We start from the raw sequence: 18,783 nt of genomic DNA, 5'->3' as shown, positions 1-18,783 counted from the left end.
AGCGGCAGCACCGGGGTAAACGTGGTGGCCAGCTGTTGAAGCTAAAACGGGCACTGAAACAAGCTTCGTCCCCTGCTTGTTTCTGAACGCATGGATGTACTCCGTTGTGGCGTATCCTGGACCTTGTCAACTCCTGGCTGCTACCGATCGTCGGCTCACCCGAAAAGCTTCGGCCGCGCTGCCCATCGTGTTTTGGACGCAGTGCGACCTACAGCTTCTGAAAGAGCTTCCTCAAGACCACCGGACGGAAGAGCTATGCACCCCTGCTGCTCGCACAAAGATCGCGCTGTTAAATGCGCATTGACAAACAAAACGTTTATTTTGAGGGAGTTTTTCCTTTCCAACAACTTTCCTCTGTGTGACAGAGAATTTTCGGGTTTTGTAAGGCCATGTAAACACGCGCAAAAACCTGAATATGCTCTGAGTTACTCCTTTCATAACCGGAATTCTTGCTCATATAAACACGTTTGGAATACCTCGATCGATCATGGCATTGTTTTCGTTGTGCGCATGCGCGCTATTTTCTTCTTCGTCTTCTTTTCTTCTTCTTCGCTTGATTCGCAAAGAATCTTGGTCTATGTAGTCATGACTTGTATGCGCAGCACCGTCCTACTTGCTAAAGGAGCCTCCCTTGAATATATTGATTTCTCCGTTGAGTTTTCACGTTATTTTGTGTGTCTACGGCGAAAACGCCACAGTTTGTGCCGATATACACATAGAGTAACGTGTATAAGTCCGTGCGTCTGGCATGTAACCCACCGGAAATACTCGAGCCATTGTCAACACACGACGCTCGCAGCAAAGAACCACGCTTCTGGAGCTTTACTACTTTATTTAGCGTGGTGATTGACATAAATAAAATGTCTTTTATTAAACGTATAGTCAGTTGAAAGCGGAAATTACATTATTTACGTAATTGCGTTGTCCGCGCGTCGCGGTCCGAACAGGATATTCCAATCAAGCACAAATGAACATGTAAACGGGAGTAACTGTCCGCTACGCATGTTAACGTGTTACCTTGATTGTTTCAGAAACCGGAATTCTAACCTTAACCCGAATATTGACTGCTGTTAGGAAAGTTCATTTTCTACGCAAACTACTTTGCGTTCAGCTAACAAATTTCAAAATGAACAAGTTCATAATTCAAGCCTTTTGCTCCCCCACCAACCCCCATGTAATTTTCTGTCATAAGCATTACATTGTCCTTAGCTCTTCATCATACTGTAGTCATTTTCTTATATTAACAAGTCTTGGAACTTAGTGCGCTAACCTGGGACCTCAGGGATTGTATTTTGTGCCATGCCATCTGGAAATGTGTGTTAGTATATTTTAATATTGGATATTTGTCCATCCATCCATCCATTTTCCAAACCACTTATTCCTCACAAGGGTCGCGACGGCTCCCTTCTTTGGCGGAGGTTTTCATGCATGCCAGACCCACCACACCGGAATCTATCGAAATTCAAACACAATCTGCTTCTTCCTCTGGTCGTTGAATCGGTGGAAGCTGATGTCTGTGGATCTCACTCTGTTTCATCTATCCTTCCTTCCTTCCCTTAGTCTCTCCTTTGGTCTCTTGAGGTCTCCCTAATTTGTTGGAATTTAGATGTTTCTGGGGTTGGTGAAATACTCTGGTTTGTAACCCGGTGGGTAGTAGGTAATGTCTGGCCGGTGCTGGATTTCACTTTCCTTTCTTTCCTTTGATCCTTCCTCGGGTCTCCTGACAACCTCACGACTTTAGCTGGATTCTGAAGTATTCGGTCTAGGTGAACGGTATGAGATTTTTAATAGGTTTTAGGTGAACTAATGAGCACACACACACATGCACACACACTTACACACGCACATACAAAATAAAAAAAAACTTATGACACACATCCTGCTCGATGGGGACACCCTTTAGTTGTCGAAGACAAGGTGCGTGCATACTTGGCTAGAAATTTAAACACCAGAGATGTTTTTTCTCCAGAACGCACTTTACACGAACACTTACTAATGAGGAAAGTGTGCAAAGAGAATGTCTGTGCAATTCCCCTCAATGTGGCAACAAATTTTGCTTTGCATGCAAAGTTTTGGGGCGTAAAAATAAAGCTAAATCAGCATTTTCTACATCAGGATTTGATTGGAAACAAGCAGATGAGCATGAATGGCCGTGATAGCTTTTATTAACGAGTCAGCTGAACACGGTGTGTTGGATTCTGACCAATGAATGTCAGTACTGGTCTTATGTGCCTTTTTTTTTTTTTTTTATCAGTGTGGGGACTGGCTTTTAGAGGAAGCATCCGCAGTGATGTCCACAATCGTAACTATTTGGGATGTATGTATGTATGTATGTATTCAGCCAAATTGACCCTTTTTTGAAATCCCACAAGGAAAAATATGGAAATGCTGGAAGTACAACACCCTCATATTTATCTTTAAATGTGTGTGAGGAATTTATCGATCTGATGGGTAAAAAGGTGCTATCTGAAATTGTTGGTTGTGAAATATTTCTCCATTAGTGTTGACGTTTCCCATGTTGATCAGACGACATTTATACTAAGATTTGTGTCACCAGATTGTTGCATTGAAGAGCGCTTTGTAAAATTTTTGCCAATAGTAAGGCACAATGGTGAAAGCCTGTTCCAGTCACTAAAAAGGGTTTTAGAAGAGATGGGGATTGATATTGCAAATTGCAGGGGGCAGTGCTATGATAATGCCAGAAATATGTCTGGAGCCTAGAAAGGGGTACAAGCACGCTTGAGGAAAATCGACCCCCAAGCTGAGTAGGTGCCATGTGCAGCCCACACACTAAATATGTGCGCTGATTTGTTTGTCAATGGTGGAAAAATAAACAGCGCATCTCCGTTAGGGTTTGGGAGGGGCGCCTATATTTGATGGTTAGCCCCATGGCCTATTAGTAGGTAAAGGCGGACGTGCTGAACAGTCAGCCTTGGATATTTGTATCCTTGAATTTTGAGGATAGGTAAATTCCTTGAATTAAATGTTTCCACAAAATCAGGCTTATGTCTCTAAAAATTAAAATTGAGCCATTCATATATTCAAATTATACACTTCATTGCCTTTCAAATGGTATATAATATGTGGTGGTACCTCAAAAATGTTTCAGCAGTTTCAATGTTGGCAGTCGAAATTTCTTGTTTTGAGAACTTTTAACTCATTTGCTCCCAAAAACGTATAAGAGAACATATTTATACATTCTATTTTAAATGTTTTAAGTGTCCCAAAGACATATTTATACTTTTCTTATGTATTTTTTATGTTAGAGCATACAGAAGGCTTTGATGCAGCCTCTCAACTGCAAAGAACGGTTGAAGAAATTGTAGTTATTATACAAACGACCAGAAGGTGGCAGCAGATCATAGGAAATGAACCAGGACCATGTTGAAAAAACCCTCAATTACTCAGAACTCGAAATAGATTTGTGAATAAAGATATTAAACTTAGCTATATTCTAATGCTAATTGCTGCATATTGGAAACAGATACAAATATACTTTTTTTTCTGATGACAGAAGAGACTTTAATCTTTCTTTTGGTAGTTTTCATGTTTTTAGAGCAATAGAATTCAATATTCTGTGGGCCTTGCGAAATCAGTCAAAATCCAGTAAAACAGTGAATTGGATTGGAGTGGATTTGTTTTAGTCAAAATAGCTGGATGAGTGAACGAGTTAAAGTTTTGAGCATGTACATCTTTCAAAGGTCCACATCAACCAGTACCTTAGGAACAAGATATTGACCTGAAATTTTCAAGAACTGTTAATGGAAAGTAAATTCCAATAGTAGGTAGGAATCATTTGAGATTTGAGCCCTTTAATATGTGAGGAAGCTTGATATCTCAACTAATGAAATCGGGCAAAAATTTTGATTTTGGCCATACATTTCTAGGGTTGTCACAATACTAAAATTTCTAACTCGATACCGAGACCCAAGAAAATACTCGATACAATTTTCGATACCGTGGAGAAAAAAAGATAAATACTTTAAAAATGCATTAAATATTTTTATTATCTTGAAAAACATAACCGTAAATAAATAATAAATTAAATAAAATGATTAAATAATCAGAAAATGAAAAAAATAAAATAAAAACATTCACTTAGTTCAAACAAATTATAAATAAATCAAATGAAAGAATACCTCATACACAAATTGCCACACTGACAAGATTTTTGGTTGTCTGAGGTAAAAACACACATAGGAAAAATCAATAAGAAAAAAAAGGTAGTTAACTATACAAAAACAATCAGAACTATATTTTGAGGTAGTAAACTACAAAAACAGTAAACATGAACATCAAATGCTGTAGTTGCACTCAGCTAAACTTTTTTCTAAAAGTGCAAATAGAATTAAGGCATACACGCACGCACGCACGCACAAACACACATTCAAAAAAAAAAGAAAAAGAAAAAGGGAGAACAATGATGATGACATTTCAAATGATCAATACTGAGATCTCCCAGAGAAAAAAAAAAAAAAAGAATTAAGGCATACAAGGGTTTAGAAAGTGCACTTTATTCTATGAATGACAGTCTATGTTGCCGTCTCACAGGTCTGAATTTTCTTTGCTGCTGGAAGATTTTTTTGCAATTAAGACAAGCATGTCAATATGCTCCTCCATGAGTTTTGACCTTATAGGGTTGCAATTGAGCCCCTATTTATTAAATACACACTCTGAGGCAGAACTTGAAGCAGCAATACAGAGGCATTTCTTGACAAGACGGGCAAGAGTAGGCAAGGTGCTCTCGTGTTTTCCACCATGTTAATCCTTCTCAGCACTCAGCTCTGGCATGGTTTTGATGTAATCTGAATTTTGCAATATATATATATATATGCAATTTTAAAGGTATCCAATGATGCTATATATTAAGTATCAATTAGCTTGTATTTTTCTATATTAAACATGAAACAATATTTCTTCCTCTTTTCCTTTCGGCCTTTCCCTTCAGGGGTCGCCACACACACATGAAACAATATTTAAGCCCCCCAAAATGCCGGCTGTATTGACAAAGCACAGCAAAATGAGTAAACTGGTTATGTACGGAACATCAGCTGACCGTCATAGACGTTTGTTCTTAACTGTAACCCATTGAGATGATTTAATAGTCATTAACGGCCGAAGGAGCAGGCTTACCTGCGAATGCCCTCACATCGAAGCTCCCTTTAGATTTTTATAGCTCGCACCTGCAATTCAACAAAGCCACTATTGTTTCAAGGGTCAACTCGTGTTCAAGTTCACTTAGCAGCCAGCTCATACTGTAAGTTTTTAGCACCTCTATTGTTCACGAAGATATTAATATGTTCTCCACGGGGAAAATAAAAGTATATCGTATCGTATCGTATCGTAATAAGAAGAATAACAACACAGGGGAAGGAATTTGAATTTTGGCTATATAAACAAACACATTTTTTTGTTCTGTAGCTCTATTCTCTTTGCAAATGGAGTATCTATTGTCTGCGTCTCTGTCAATAAATAATTGTGTTCAGCTTGAATCTCGGTCAGGACTTTGTCATTCTAATTTGATTCTGAGTTGTTTATCAGTTGCAACCTTACTTACGCAAATCTTGCTCCGGGCATGGATGAAACTTCTTGATGAAACGATCACGACTGAAGAGGACAATGGATCCTCTATCTTCAGTGAGCGTCAGCCTTCAGAAACACCAGCGGCGATTATGTCCCGATCCTTGGGACATGACGTCTACCTGCACTGCGAGCTGACGCTTCTACATTTCATACAATGTCAGTTCATTCCAGAACCTGCACTCTGGATCATCATTTGTAGATCCTGCTGCTGTATCTTCTCTGTGCTTCTTTTTCTCTCTCCCTGAATGTTTGACAGAAGCCCCTTCAGATCTTTTTTTGATATATTTGAAGGCTGCTTAGATAGGGCTGAAGATTTTACCTCTACGTTTAATGTGGTAAACCTGTCCTTAAATCTGAGATCAAGAAAGTTGTCTGTGTTCAATGTCAGCTGTAATTGCTTGTCCTCATATCTGTGGTCCAGATCATTTCTTATTTTTACTTTCAGTTTATATTCTAATAAGTCATGGCTTTTCGTCCTCCTCACTTGACAAAGTGGATTATAGCTTCCAGGTTAAGGGTAGGACAGAGGACTAGCCTTTTCCCCGCTAAGAGGTAAAGCAACAATATAAAGTACAATTATACAATACGTTCATAAAATCAACTTTTAGATTCCAATTGAGTGTGACATGGTCTTCATGTAAAATGTCAGACTTTGCTCGCCGATGCGGGTTTGTGCATGTCGCATAGAGGTCTGATAGTAAAGCTCTTCAACTAAAAAAACACACAAAATAAACGGGGGTGGGGGTTCCCCCACTGGCATAAAACAGTGACAGTGAAAAAACAACTTTTTTTTCCTCCAATGGCAGAAATGGTTATTGGGAGAGAGAAAAAAATCCCACGGGCGAAAAAGGGCCTCTGGTGAGGAAAAAAAAAAAACTTTTTTTTTTTTTACTGGCGGGAATGAGCTTCCATATAATTGTGTACAGTGTGTGTGTGTGTGTTTTATCAATTTATATTAACCTATAAGATGAACAAAGAACTCACAAAATTGTTAAAGGTTACAACCTTCATTTTAATGACTGATTTTGTTATCTTGATAAAATCATCAAAAATAGATGTGGTGCTCCACAGGCTGGGCTCAAGTTTAATTTAAATATTACATTTGAGTCTCCAATTTTTCCCCGTTTTCGTGATGATTAGGCTACTTCAGTAGGACGACCACTTGAAATTAGATTCGCTGGAGCATTCCTGGGCATAGCCGGAGGCCCGCGGAGCACGTCCGAGAACGCTGGAGCCTCCTCGGGCATGAAATCTGGCATTTGCCGGCCCTCTATCTCCGGGACGCAAGGCCGTGGATGCCGACAGGCCATGCGCCTTTGGAAAGGTCTCGTCAAGACGAATCCGGGGATGCCAGTATGTCCCCAGTAGGACGAAGGGTTTAAGAGATACGGCCGCCCAAAGACCTCCAGGACACCGAGGATTTTCAAAAATTTACCTCGCCGGCAATGGTTCCCATCCCGGGTAAAAATTCGGCGTTTGTTGGCCCTCTTATCAACCACTGAATTTACCAGAGAACAAGCCAAGTAAGCCAATTATGCGCATGCCCGTTGTCATTGCTGCTTTACTGACAGCTTTTTTTGCCATTCAAAAAGCGCACACATAAATACAACCTCTCAAAACGAACACTTGATTTCTCATTGCGCATGCGCGAAACAAGCTGTCGGCTTTTCATTTCTCCGTGAGGAAAACAGGACAAATTACACAGGAATTTAAGACCAAAGCAGTAGAAGTAAGGTATTGTATAATAGAGGACACTGACAGATAGATATTATCAATGATTTTATTGAAGGGCTTGGGCATGCACCTCATTAATAGCTTATTATGACCGCTCGCCACTGATATACAGGGTGTCCATAAAGTCTCTTTACCATTTAAAAAAATTATTAATGCAATTGATTAGATATTTTATTCAGATTGGTTGGGGCAGACCGCAGTATAGAGCAATGCTGCGGTCCCTTGTCCGTGCCAACGTCCCCCCCCCCCCCATTTATTTTTTTTAATGCACCACATACACTCACTGACATGGGGATATCATTTCCCTCTGCTCCGGTTCACCTGCTCCCAATTATAATGCACCACACGCACACACTTGTATATAAACTGGGTGGAGTCACATTCAAGGTTTAGGGGTAGAGTTCGCCAGTGGGCGAGCTGGCGAACTCAGTAACAGGGTTAAATCTCACTATTTACGCTGGAGTGACGACCGGGGCCTTTCCCCGCTAGGCCTGGGGCTCGGGGGTGCCGCCCGTCCTCCGGTGCCCCCATCTCCCCTTCTGCTCCCGGTATTCCGTCCCTCCACGCGGTGGGGGATAGGGTGGGCGCCGGCGCCCTCTCCGCTCCGCTGCTCTGCCCCTCTTCGGCGCCAGTGCGGGATCAGGGGGTCGGGGCTGGAGGGCTGCCGGTTGGTGGGGGTGGGGTCGGGGGGTGGGGCGGCTTGTTTGGGGGGTGGGATGGGGGGCTGCTGGGGGTGGGAGGGTGTCTGGGGGCGGCTGGGGCTGGGTTGGGGTGGATGGGGGGCGGGGGAGCGGGGGTTGTGGCCCGGTGGGGTTCCTGGCGGGCTTGCAGTGCCCCGTCCTGCTGCGTTGGGCTGGGGGCGCGAGCCGCGTTGGGGTGGGGGGCGCTCCTGCTCCTGGGTTTGCTCTCCGGCTGGTGGCCCCTGCGGGGCCCGGGGGTCGTCCTTTGGCGCTGCCGCGGCCTGGGGGCCCTGAGGTGTTGCGCTTGCTCTGTCCTGGCGGGGGTCGACGGCTCCCCTCTTTGGTGGAGATTTTCATGCACGCCAGATCCACCACACCAGCATCTATCGAAACTCAGACACAATCTTCCTCAGGTCATTGAATCGGTAGAGGCTGGTGTCTGTGGATCTCACTCCGCTTCGTTTCGTCTGTCCTTCCTTCCTTTCCTCAGTCTCTCCTTTGGTCTCTTGAGGTCTCCCTGATTTGTTGGAATTTAGATGTCTCTGGGGTTGGTGAAGGACTCTGGTTGGTGGCCTGGTGGGTGGTGTCTGGTCGGTGCTGGATTTCACTTTCCTCCTTTTGTCAAATTGTTACACTGTTGAATGGAAATAAACATATTTTGCTATGAAAAAACACTTTTTCATTGTTGGTGGAAGTGTTTTACAGAAGTAAAGCACTATTTAGGTGTTTGTGGCATCATTCATGGACAAAAAGAAGTGTACAATTCACTAGAGTGCATGAAATAATATCGTTTCACAAAAAGCTTGTTTTCTCTGTTTTTTGTTTCAAAACAGAGCATTTCGGTGAAACTAACCATTTTCTATTGTTGATTAATGAAAAACGGAATAAGGTAGAAACAAACTTTTTTTCCTGATGAAAGATGAGAGTTCAATCTTTCATTTGGTAGTATGTGTGTTTCCATAGTCCAAACACAACATTTTCTGTGGACCTTGAAAGATCAGTCAAAATGCTTAAATCGGCTGGCACTGGCGGCATCCCTTTTCTGAAAACGTCTGGCAGTCAAAGAGTTAAAAGAGGTTAAAAAAAAAAAAAAAAACTTTAATAAACGCTGAATACAATAGAACAAATCTAAATAAAATATCTAATCAATTGCATTTTTAATAAATTTTTGAAATGGTAAAGAGACTTTATGGACACCCTGTATATATTGTTGGCACTTTATCCTACTCATTGAGTCACCTTATTGATATTGTGTATTTATTTATGTTGTGTATTTTCATATTGTGTGTATAATCATTTTAAACTTTTTATTCTCTTTTAAATGTAATGCTGCTCAGTTGCTGCTGTTTCTTAATTGCCCTTAGGGGATAAATAAAGTTATGTTAAATTGAATTCCTGTACATCATAACTATGGCGTGTTTTTAGCTGCGCTGCTAGCTAGCACATCACCTGCTCAACAAACCAGATGAGTTCCTTGCCTCTAATGTTACTTTACAAATGATTTATATAAATGGACATAACACCCCATAAAAGTCCAAATACACCATAACGAGATCCCCCACCCCATCCATGCATAAAATTGAACAGTAGACAGGCTAGTTTTATAGTAAAAGCGAATGTTGTCATACTAGCGAATGTTAGCAAGTATTCAAAAGATATCTTCAGTTCAGGGATGTTGACTTTCAGCAATCATATCAAATCAATCACTAAGACAGCCTTTTACCAGCTGAAAAACATAACCAGACTGAAGAACTGCATGCTCCAAGCAGACCAAGAGAAACTTATCCATGCTTTCATCTCCAGCAGACTCGATTATTGTAACGGTCTTCTGACTGGACTTGCTCAAAAGAACATCATACAATTGCAGCTCATTCAGAACGCTGCAGCTCGAGTTCTGACCAAAACAAAGAGATCAGAACTAGTGCTTAAAATGTTTTATCTAATTAATTACAGGATTTTTAATTAAATTAATCTAATTAATCAATTTTAATCTCATATCTGATAAAGGTCCCCAAATAAAGAATTTTAATTCCAGGACATTACAAAATTGTAGTGCATGACTAATCAATTGAATACACCAAGAGAGAAGTGCCTTATAAGTGCTTCATAAGCACATCAACAAACCAATTAGTCCATACATGATTTAAAAAGATAATCTAAACTTCTATTTTGTTCCCAAAATTTTTGAACAAACTTTAATCTAAACTTCCACAAGCTGCGGTCGGTGTATGCATGGCATGAGATGAACTGATAATAAATAGATGTGGTGGTTTTTGAGCTAAACTAACAAACTGGTAATCAGGAAAAGTTAGAGGCTAGAAAGAGAGGTTAAATCCCTCTCTTGATTTTCTGAGGCGGACAGGTGGTGGACCTTTATTGATTTCGATTATCAGGCTTGTACTGCCAAAAATGACTCCACATCTAGCAGCAAATTTTATTTAATTTTTTACTATAAGCCTTTTACTATACTGTAACGAATATTACCCGTCACCCTCAATTTTTTTTATTTGTCTTTTTAAACACTTCCCCCTGGGGAATGTGTGTGCGTCCCTTAACCTGTGTTTTCTTAAACCAACCAGAGAAAGTTCAAAAAGGAAAAACTCTTCCCTGCAGCAGAGACTGGATTTCATTTTTACAACCCACAGGAAACACATACCTCAGCGCCTACCGAGATCTAAAAGCCTGTTTAGCAAGCAAACTAGCGATAAGACTGCTTATCAGTCCTCAGACCACTTTTATGGTCTTGTCTATTTACATTAATCAGCCATATGTTTTTGGAAACATAGCCCCTTGGAAGTTTTACGGTACAACAGTGCCCTACAGCGGCCACTATCGGTATTTCCCTCAAGAATCCTGCCGCTCGTAATTAATCTGAAGTCTATATAATTCGGAACATAAACAGACTCTATGCACTTGACTGACATCAAGTGATTTCTGTTGTTTATCTTTGTACACAACCTGTATGTATATCTCAAATGAATGATGTGTGTAACTTCTGCAGCCATCTAAGTTTAGCTAATTAGTCAGTTTAGCGGATTCAATAACTTTATGATCGCTGTAATGTTTGAAATGTGTTCAGAATGATAAATGAAGCATCTGGCTTGTCAATTCTGATCAAAAATTATCAAATGATATCCCCAAAATTTTGTCTCAGTCGACCAAGTCTGCTTCAAGCGCACGGAAGTCATCTTTGCTCTTCTCTTCTCCTGAGCATCACGAGAGATGTGGTCGCCGAACATGCTGAGAGCGACCACGTGGCTTCCTTCTTTGAGGTCCAGACTTGAGCCACGCCGCTCGTAACTCAAGGGCACGTAACCACACTGCGCGCCCCAAAATGCGCGTGTCTGTTCCTGCCGAGAGCCGACTCACCTACCTTCCGCTCTCTAAATCACGCAGCATCCCGCCGACCCGGTTCCACGACGGCTGTTAGGCACCGAGCCGCTGCGCGCCAGCGACCCATTTCTGCTCGAGACGCCCCGCAGCACCCAAACCAACTGACTGCGGCCTCTCAACCGCGCAAGCACATTGCCACCAACCGGGACTTGTGCCAGCCAAGGACCTGCCCCGGCCTCCATGCTGCACGCGCACCTCGCCACCAACCAGAGACCTGCAACGGCCTTTCAGTCCTGCGCCCATCACCATCAGCCAGAGACTCCAGTGCAGCATTCCAGCTGTGCTTGCGCCAACCGCCCAGATTGCCTCCAACTGAGTTTTCTTCAACTGAGGGTCGACGCTCGCCGAGCCCCTCTCTCTCTCGTGCACCTGAACCAGTCCGTAAGTGCGCCTTCATTGCAATCCAACCATATACCACTGGCGCAATGCTTTGATTCAAATATAAAAGGATTGACAGGTCAAAACGCTTCTATCTCTATTCTCCATCTACCTTTTTCATTTCCTTTTTATTTTAGTTTATTAGGTTGCATGTTTTCTTTTTATCTTTGATTCACAATTTTTATTCCGTTTCATTTACTAAATAAATTGGTTGTCTAGAAATTCAATTTCTGCCAAAACATTTGTGTTTACTGAGTGGATTAGTAATTCTCTTATTAAAGCAAAGAACTCCATGATTAACTAAAGTAGCAACTTCAGATTATGAATACGTGATAATAGGATTTTTTATCGTTTAATTTGCTCCTACAAACAAGCAAAGACAACATGGTGCCCCCAGAGGTTGCTGAGGAAATTACAACTCCCCTCAGGACCGTCTACATTTCTTGTTTGCCATTACGGCAGCCCAAATAATCGCTACATATTGGTGCAGCCCGTGTGAGGCCTTTATTATTGTGAGTGTCCACAATATTGTATGTGTTGTAAGGGCATGGCTAGCGGCCATCTTGGACAGGTGAGGAACATAGGGAATTGCTATTGTGGATGATAAGTGGGAATTGAGTAAGTAAGAGCTGGTTACTGTTTGTGAGAATAGTGACTTGTATTTTGAAGACGTACGTAATAGAACTTGAGTTTTGCAACTTCAGCTGGCTGAATTTGAAGTTATTTCTTTGTTTCCTGGGAATTGAATTTGCTGTTTACCGCGACGTGACGACGCTCTGTCTTATGTACCTCGGAGTAGCTACCCGAGGCTAACATAATGGCTTTAGAGTATTGTCCCTGTTTTTCCTCCCGATCGTGGGAGATGTGTTGGGTGTGATTGTTCATATCGCGAGCCCAATAACAGCTCGGCTGCCGGTTCCCCCTGTGCTGGGACGCCAGACGTGTCCCGCGCTCACCCACTCACAAGGTGGCGCCATTTTCCTTGTAAATTTGAGCTGTCTGTGTTTAAGGAGAGGCCTCGCCACCAGGCCACAAAGCCTGCCCGCTAGCTGCCCAGTTATTGAACCAGCCTCGAGACTGACCTCCTCTTGTCGGCCCAAAGGCTATTAGATGAGTGTATCGTGGCCCACCGGCCGCAACACCACCGCTAGCTGCTGAAGCTAGTCGCCGTAGCTGCCATTAGCTTGCTAAGATGACCGGTGTTGCAAGCGTCATCTTGCTCCGCTGGTAAGGATTAAAGACGGTTGCTAGCTACATGTGCTACCTCACTAACTCTATTGAATTACGTGACGAACCATATGCTAAGAATACACCAACTTTGATTTCAATACCGTGCCGAGCCTCCCTCTCCTCCGAGTGACTTTTAACTACCGTGGGACTCGCTAGATAATAACAATTATCTACGCCAATTAAACACATTCATGGGCTAATTGGCTGCTTGTGTTTAATTACTAGATTATTAACCGATCGCGTTCTAGCCTCCTATGACGTATAGCGTAGCTTACGATGGAATTTATAGGAATTTTGTCCTCTTTGCGTGTTCCAAAAATGAAGATAGGTTTAATGTAAGAAAAATACACCTTTTGCAAAAATGATTTAATAAAAAACAGAGAGTCTCTGGACAAATAACTGCCTCTAATTCATCACTTAATCATCGTGGGATTCAGAGCGTCAAATGTGCTCTTCTACGTGTACAATAGCTTCTTATAGTTAAAAAGACCTCCTCCTTTTCATTTGCAGACTAAACATACTCTCTGGTACTTTTCCGTGAGCAGATGGCGTAAACAAGGTCAGGTGGATGTTTTTGAGACAGAATGTGTTATATAGTTGAAGGATTTTCCCATAGCAAAATCTCACAAACAAGTTGAATCAAATTTACGGTGGCCGTGACTGATGAAGAAAGTAAAAAGTGTGTGTGTATTATTTCAAAACTAATTCTGTTTTCATGACCAAGATGTGCGTGTACAAATAAAACAAGGAATTTTGGACCAATCAGTGTGTACCAGCCTAAGGAGTGTGTGTTTTTGAGATAAATTCTGGTTCAAGGGATAAATGTGTTTTCGCACAAAGTGCTGAGAGGGAACTTTTTAGACTAAATAGTATGTCCCAGCTTAAGGCCAGGCCATACGAGGTCAACATCATGTGCTCTGCTCAGGACACAAAATATTTCTTATAGGTTAATATGAAGAATTAAAATGTTCATAATGTGTAACAATAGTTGATATATGAAATTAGGTATTAAAAATGTTATAATATCTTTCACTACGCACTAGCTATTTACATTAATAGGCCCGCAGTTTAGGAAAAGCAACGCAAGGTTTACACCTGTGTGAGGTGATTTGTAAGGAGCGTTAGCGTGCTTGCATAAGCAATATACACTGTTGGTTAAGCATATTAAAATAATTATTTGCACTGTTGTGAGTTACTTTCTTCTAGCTTTCTCCTACTACCGCTTGTTTAGCTCTAGTCTACCCTCCCCCTTTTAATATTTTGTTGCTTTCTTGTTTATTTTGTCTGGCTTTCTGCCATTCAATTGTTTTCATTATTTTCCCCTTTCATTTACTTTTGTTTTATAGTTAATTAAGAAGGTTGTGCGCTTCAAGTGATATTTTAGGGATTCAGCCCTAATATTTTTGTACAGCTTTAAAGTTTTTAGTCCTAACCGAATCCATAAGAGACATTCACATACTGTGCTAACACTCCAGCTATTTAATTTGACTAAGACTATTGATCCATTTAAATTTTTATTTACCCTTCCTGTTTTTGTTTATTTAATAAAATTTTAATTTTAACTTTTTACCTCGGCTTTCAAATGGGTGAGTGAATCAAATAGAATTTCGATAAACTTGGGATAGATTGTTCACTACTTGGGATTGCATAGCCTCGCTCCGTGTTCCCTCCTTCTTGCTGCAAATATTCTCTTTTGTTTTTCCGTTTCCTTTCTGACGGCTTGAACCCAGTGTGTATTGTTGACGATAATAATTGATAGCGGTAGTTAGGTAACGTACGCCTAGCTGATTAACTACTAAACGCTAGTAAAAGTTTAATCATCTAATAATAATAAAAAGTTCATTTTAACAACATGGCTGCATTACGAGAAACTCCCAGCCCATTTGTGAGCCTTGACTCCCTGGCACTGCTCGTTCAGACGCTGACCAAGGATATCTTACTGGTATACGCGGAGTCTGTTAAAAATGCGAATGTTGATACACTTAACAGTAACCTCGCACAGCTCATGGGCGAAGCTGCAACACAGCCCCAAGAGATAATTCCCTCGTTCGAATGCTCGGTTGTCTAACAATGAATCTTGTGGCGCAACTGAAGTTGAGCGAGGTGAAACACCAGCTTGCAGCAACGGCGCAGCTGGGAGCCACCAACGACCGAGTGAAAGTTGTTGAGACCCAACTGGTTGGCGTTAAAGCACAGTTGGATGACGCAGACGCCGTCCGTGCATGCCGAGAACTCGGACAGCGATGCAGACGAATTTGCATCCGACAATGACTCTCCTCAAAAGATTGGTGAGTTAACCCGAGCTTTCGTATCCGCCGAAGACACAAATCAAGAGCAAGAAAGACTGCTGAGAACCGCTGCTGACAAAATTCATAAGCTGAAATCAGAGGTGACTGATCTGACTGACCGACCGACAAGAGACCAACTTCGACAAGCCGAAGCAAATTACTTGCGGGTTAGTTCGCTCCTTGCTCCGCCCCCTGTCTCGCGTACCCCGATAGCAACAGGGAAATTTTCTTGGAAGCAGGATTCTCCGACTATTGTGTGAGTGTGGGTCTAGACCAGTGGTGTCCAAACTCGGTCCTCGGGGGCCGGTAGTCCCGCAGGTTTTGGATATTTCTCTCCTCCAACACAGCTGAAGCTCATCAGCAAGCTCTACTAAGCCTGATAACAATCCTGTTGATTGAAACAGGTGCGTTGGAGCAGGGAAACCTCCAAAACCTGCAGGACTACCGGCCCCCGAGGACCGAGTTTGGACACCACTGGTCTAGACCAAATGTACGACCTGGACAAACATGCCGTGGTCAGTAAAATGTTCAACGGCCCAGAGTTGAAATACCCTGACTGCGAAAACACCCTGCTTTCGACAGTATGGGCAATCAAACATTTCTCGAACTACATTATGTCATGTTTGGGTTTTGTTTTTCCTTGTGTGTCTCCCTTGGTCTTGTTAAGTGTAATCCTGCTCTTCCTCGTGTCAACCAATCAGTGCCCTCAGCCACTTGTGTCTTGCCCCAGGTGTGTCTTGTTGTCATTAGCGTGTGTGTGTATTTAGTCTCCTGTCCCCCCTTTTTCTGTGCCAGTTCATTGTCGTTTTCCTCTTGTCATGCTGTCAGTTTTTTGCCTTTTTGTCCTCCACACGTTTTGTTTTACTGCCATTTGGAGTTCGCTTTAGTTTTGAATGATTAAATTCCTTTTTTGTCCATCACCTCTGCCTCCTTGCCCTGCTTCCCTGCATTTGGGTCCTCCACCAAACTTTACCCCTTGACAGAATGAACCGACCACAGAAGGACCCAGCGGGTGCTCTGTCATGCCACAAAAAAATACTTGGCTCTGGAGCTTTGACGATTGCTTTGTTGGACGAAGCTCTGCGGCACCTGGCTTTGGCTGGTGGCGCTCTGGGTGTCAGGTCAAACAGTCCTCAAGTCCCCGAACCACGTCTGCCGCAGCCTCAAGTCCCCGAACCTCGTCTGCCATAGCCTCAAGTCCCCGAACCACGTCTGCCGCAGCCTCAAGTCCCCGAACAACGTCTGCCGCAGCCTCAAGCCCCCGAACAACGTCTGCCGCAGCCTCAAGTCCCCGAACAACGTCTGCCGCAGCCTCAAGTCCCCGAAACGGCTCTGTAGCAGCCTCAAGTCAACGTCCCGGCTCTGCGGCAGCCTCAGTCTCGGCCCTCCTCGCCTGTGCCTCTGCCGTCCCGGCCCTCCTCGCCTGTGCCGCTGCCGTCCCGGCCCTACACGCCTGTGCCGCTGCAATGCCAAGTCTCTTCGCCTCTGCCATGGCGGTCTCAAGCCCATGATTATGGACCGGTGGTGCACGCCCTGCGGCCGCCCTCTGATCCTCGTCTGGCGGCCTGCGGTCCTGCGGCCTGCTTCTGCTTTCCATGCCAGGGCGGCGCGGACGCTGCCACAGTCGCTTCCTGCTCCAGTGTGGCGTCCGGGACACCCTCCTGACCAGCGCCACCAGGCTCCCCTTGTCTGGCGTCCGGGACGCCCTCCTGACTAGGCCCTGATGAGTGGGCCAGGTTCCCGCCTCCGTGCCCCCTTCCGCCTGCCCTGTTTTTGGACTTTTTTGGACCTGCCTCGCGTGCGCCAACCGTTCAGATCGCCTCCAACAGAGTTTTCTTCAACTGAGGATCAACGCTCGCCGAGTCCCTTTTTCTCCTGTGCACCTGAACAATTTCGTAAGTGCGTCTTCATTGCAATCTGACCATATACCCCTGGCGCAACCCTTTGATTCAAATATAAAAGGATTGACAGGTCTAAATGCTTCCATCTCTATTCCCCATCTACCTTTTTCATTCCCTTTTTATCTTAGTTCGTTAGGTTGCATGTTTTCTTTTTATCTTTATTTTATTCCTTTTCATTAATAGGTTAGGCTGTGACTGATATATGTGTGTGTTTACTAATTACATTTGTTGTCTAGAAATTCAATTTCTGCCGAATCATTTGTGGATGAGTGGATTAGTAATTCTCTTATTAAAGCAAAGAACTCCATGATTAACTAAAGTAGCAACTTCAGATTATGAATACTTGATAATAGGATTTTTATCGTTTATTTTGCTCCTACAAACAAGCAAAGTCAACATGGTGCCCCCAGATGATGCTGAGGAAATTACAACTCCCCTCAGTTCCGTCTAAATTTCTTGTTCGCCATTACGCCAACCCAAATAATCACTACATATTGGTGCCCCGGATGAGGCTGCTGAGGAAATTACAACTCCCCTCAGTACCGGCTAAATTTTTCGTTCGCCATTACGGCAACCCAAATAATCTCTACAATAATCGGTCTCGTGAAGGTCTGGGCATCCCCGAACTCGTCTCGACAACAGATTTCCAACGATGTCGGTGCCATTGCTCCATGACATTGCCTTCCGGATATAGAGGGCCGACAAACCCGTGATTTTACCCGGGATAGCAACCATCGCAGGCATGGTGTTTCCAAATCATTGGTCTCCTGGAGGTCTTTGTGCGGCCGTATCTCTCAAACCGTACGTCCTACCGGGGACGTAAGGGCATCCCCGGACTCATCTCGACGACAGCTTTCCAAAGATGTTGGTGCCTTCCCCCCACGACATTGCGTTCCGCCATAGTGATCTAGCTTATAGCCTAAGAATGGCAGTTGCGGCAGCAACTATGGAAGCCCAGCGGCGCAACCCCGTGGGTCCCGGTGAGGTGAAAGATGTACATTGAAAAGAATAGAACCATCCAAAATAATGGCTCTGGAAGATATAGGTCCAAATAAGTTTCCCTCGCTCTCCTTGCTGTGCTGCACTCGCGTCCATGTCTGCTGTTGTCAATTCTCGTAGTGACTAGTAGTGCTACCCTGTAGTGACGCGCCTCTGTCACCTACGGTACCTCAATGGGCCAAATTGCGCATTGACTTGCCACTCGCGATCAATTGTGATATTTTTTTTAAACGCACTAATTTGCGTGTAATTAGTTAATCTAGATTAACGCGTTAAAGTGACAGCCTTAATCAGAACATATCACTCCAGTCCTTAAGGCTTTACACTGACTCCCAGTCAGCTGTAGAATAGATTTAACAATTCTGTGGAAGTGGAATGAAATAATGAATTAATTAAGTGGCATGACATTATGTGAATTATGTAAATTATGTAATGTTTTGATCACTCCTCAATGTCCAGATTTTCATGCGACGTCTATGAAAGGATGACACGCCAGTGACACCACATCATCGACCCGTCACATATAAGCATCATCCTGCATGGCTCGCATTCGCAGGATCACCTCACATTTCCACTCTGGGCTTTTTTTAAGTGGGA

This window comes from Vanacampus margaritifer, chromosome 18, assembly GCF_051991255.1.
Source record: "Vanacampus margaritifer isolate UIUO_Vmar chromosome 18, RoL_Vmar_1.0, whole genome shotgun sequence".
Lineage (NCBI taxonomy): Eukaryota > Metazoa > Chordata > Actinopteri > Syngnathiformes > Syngnathidae > Vanacampus > Vanacampus margaritifer.
Note: the sequence above shows the minus strand (reverse complement) of the source record.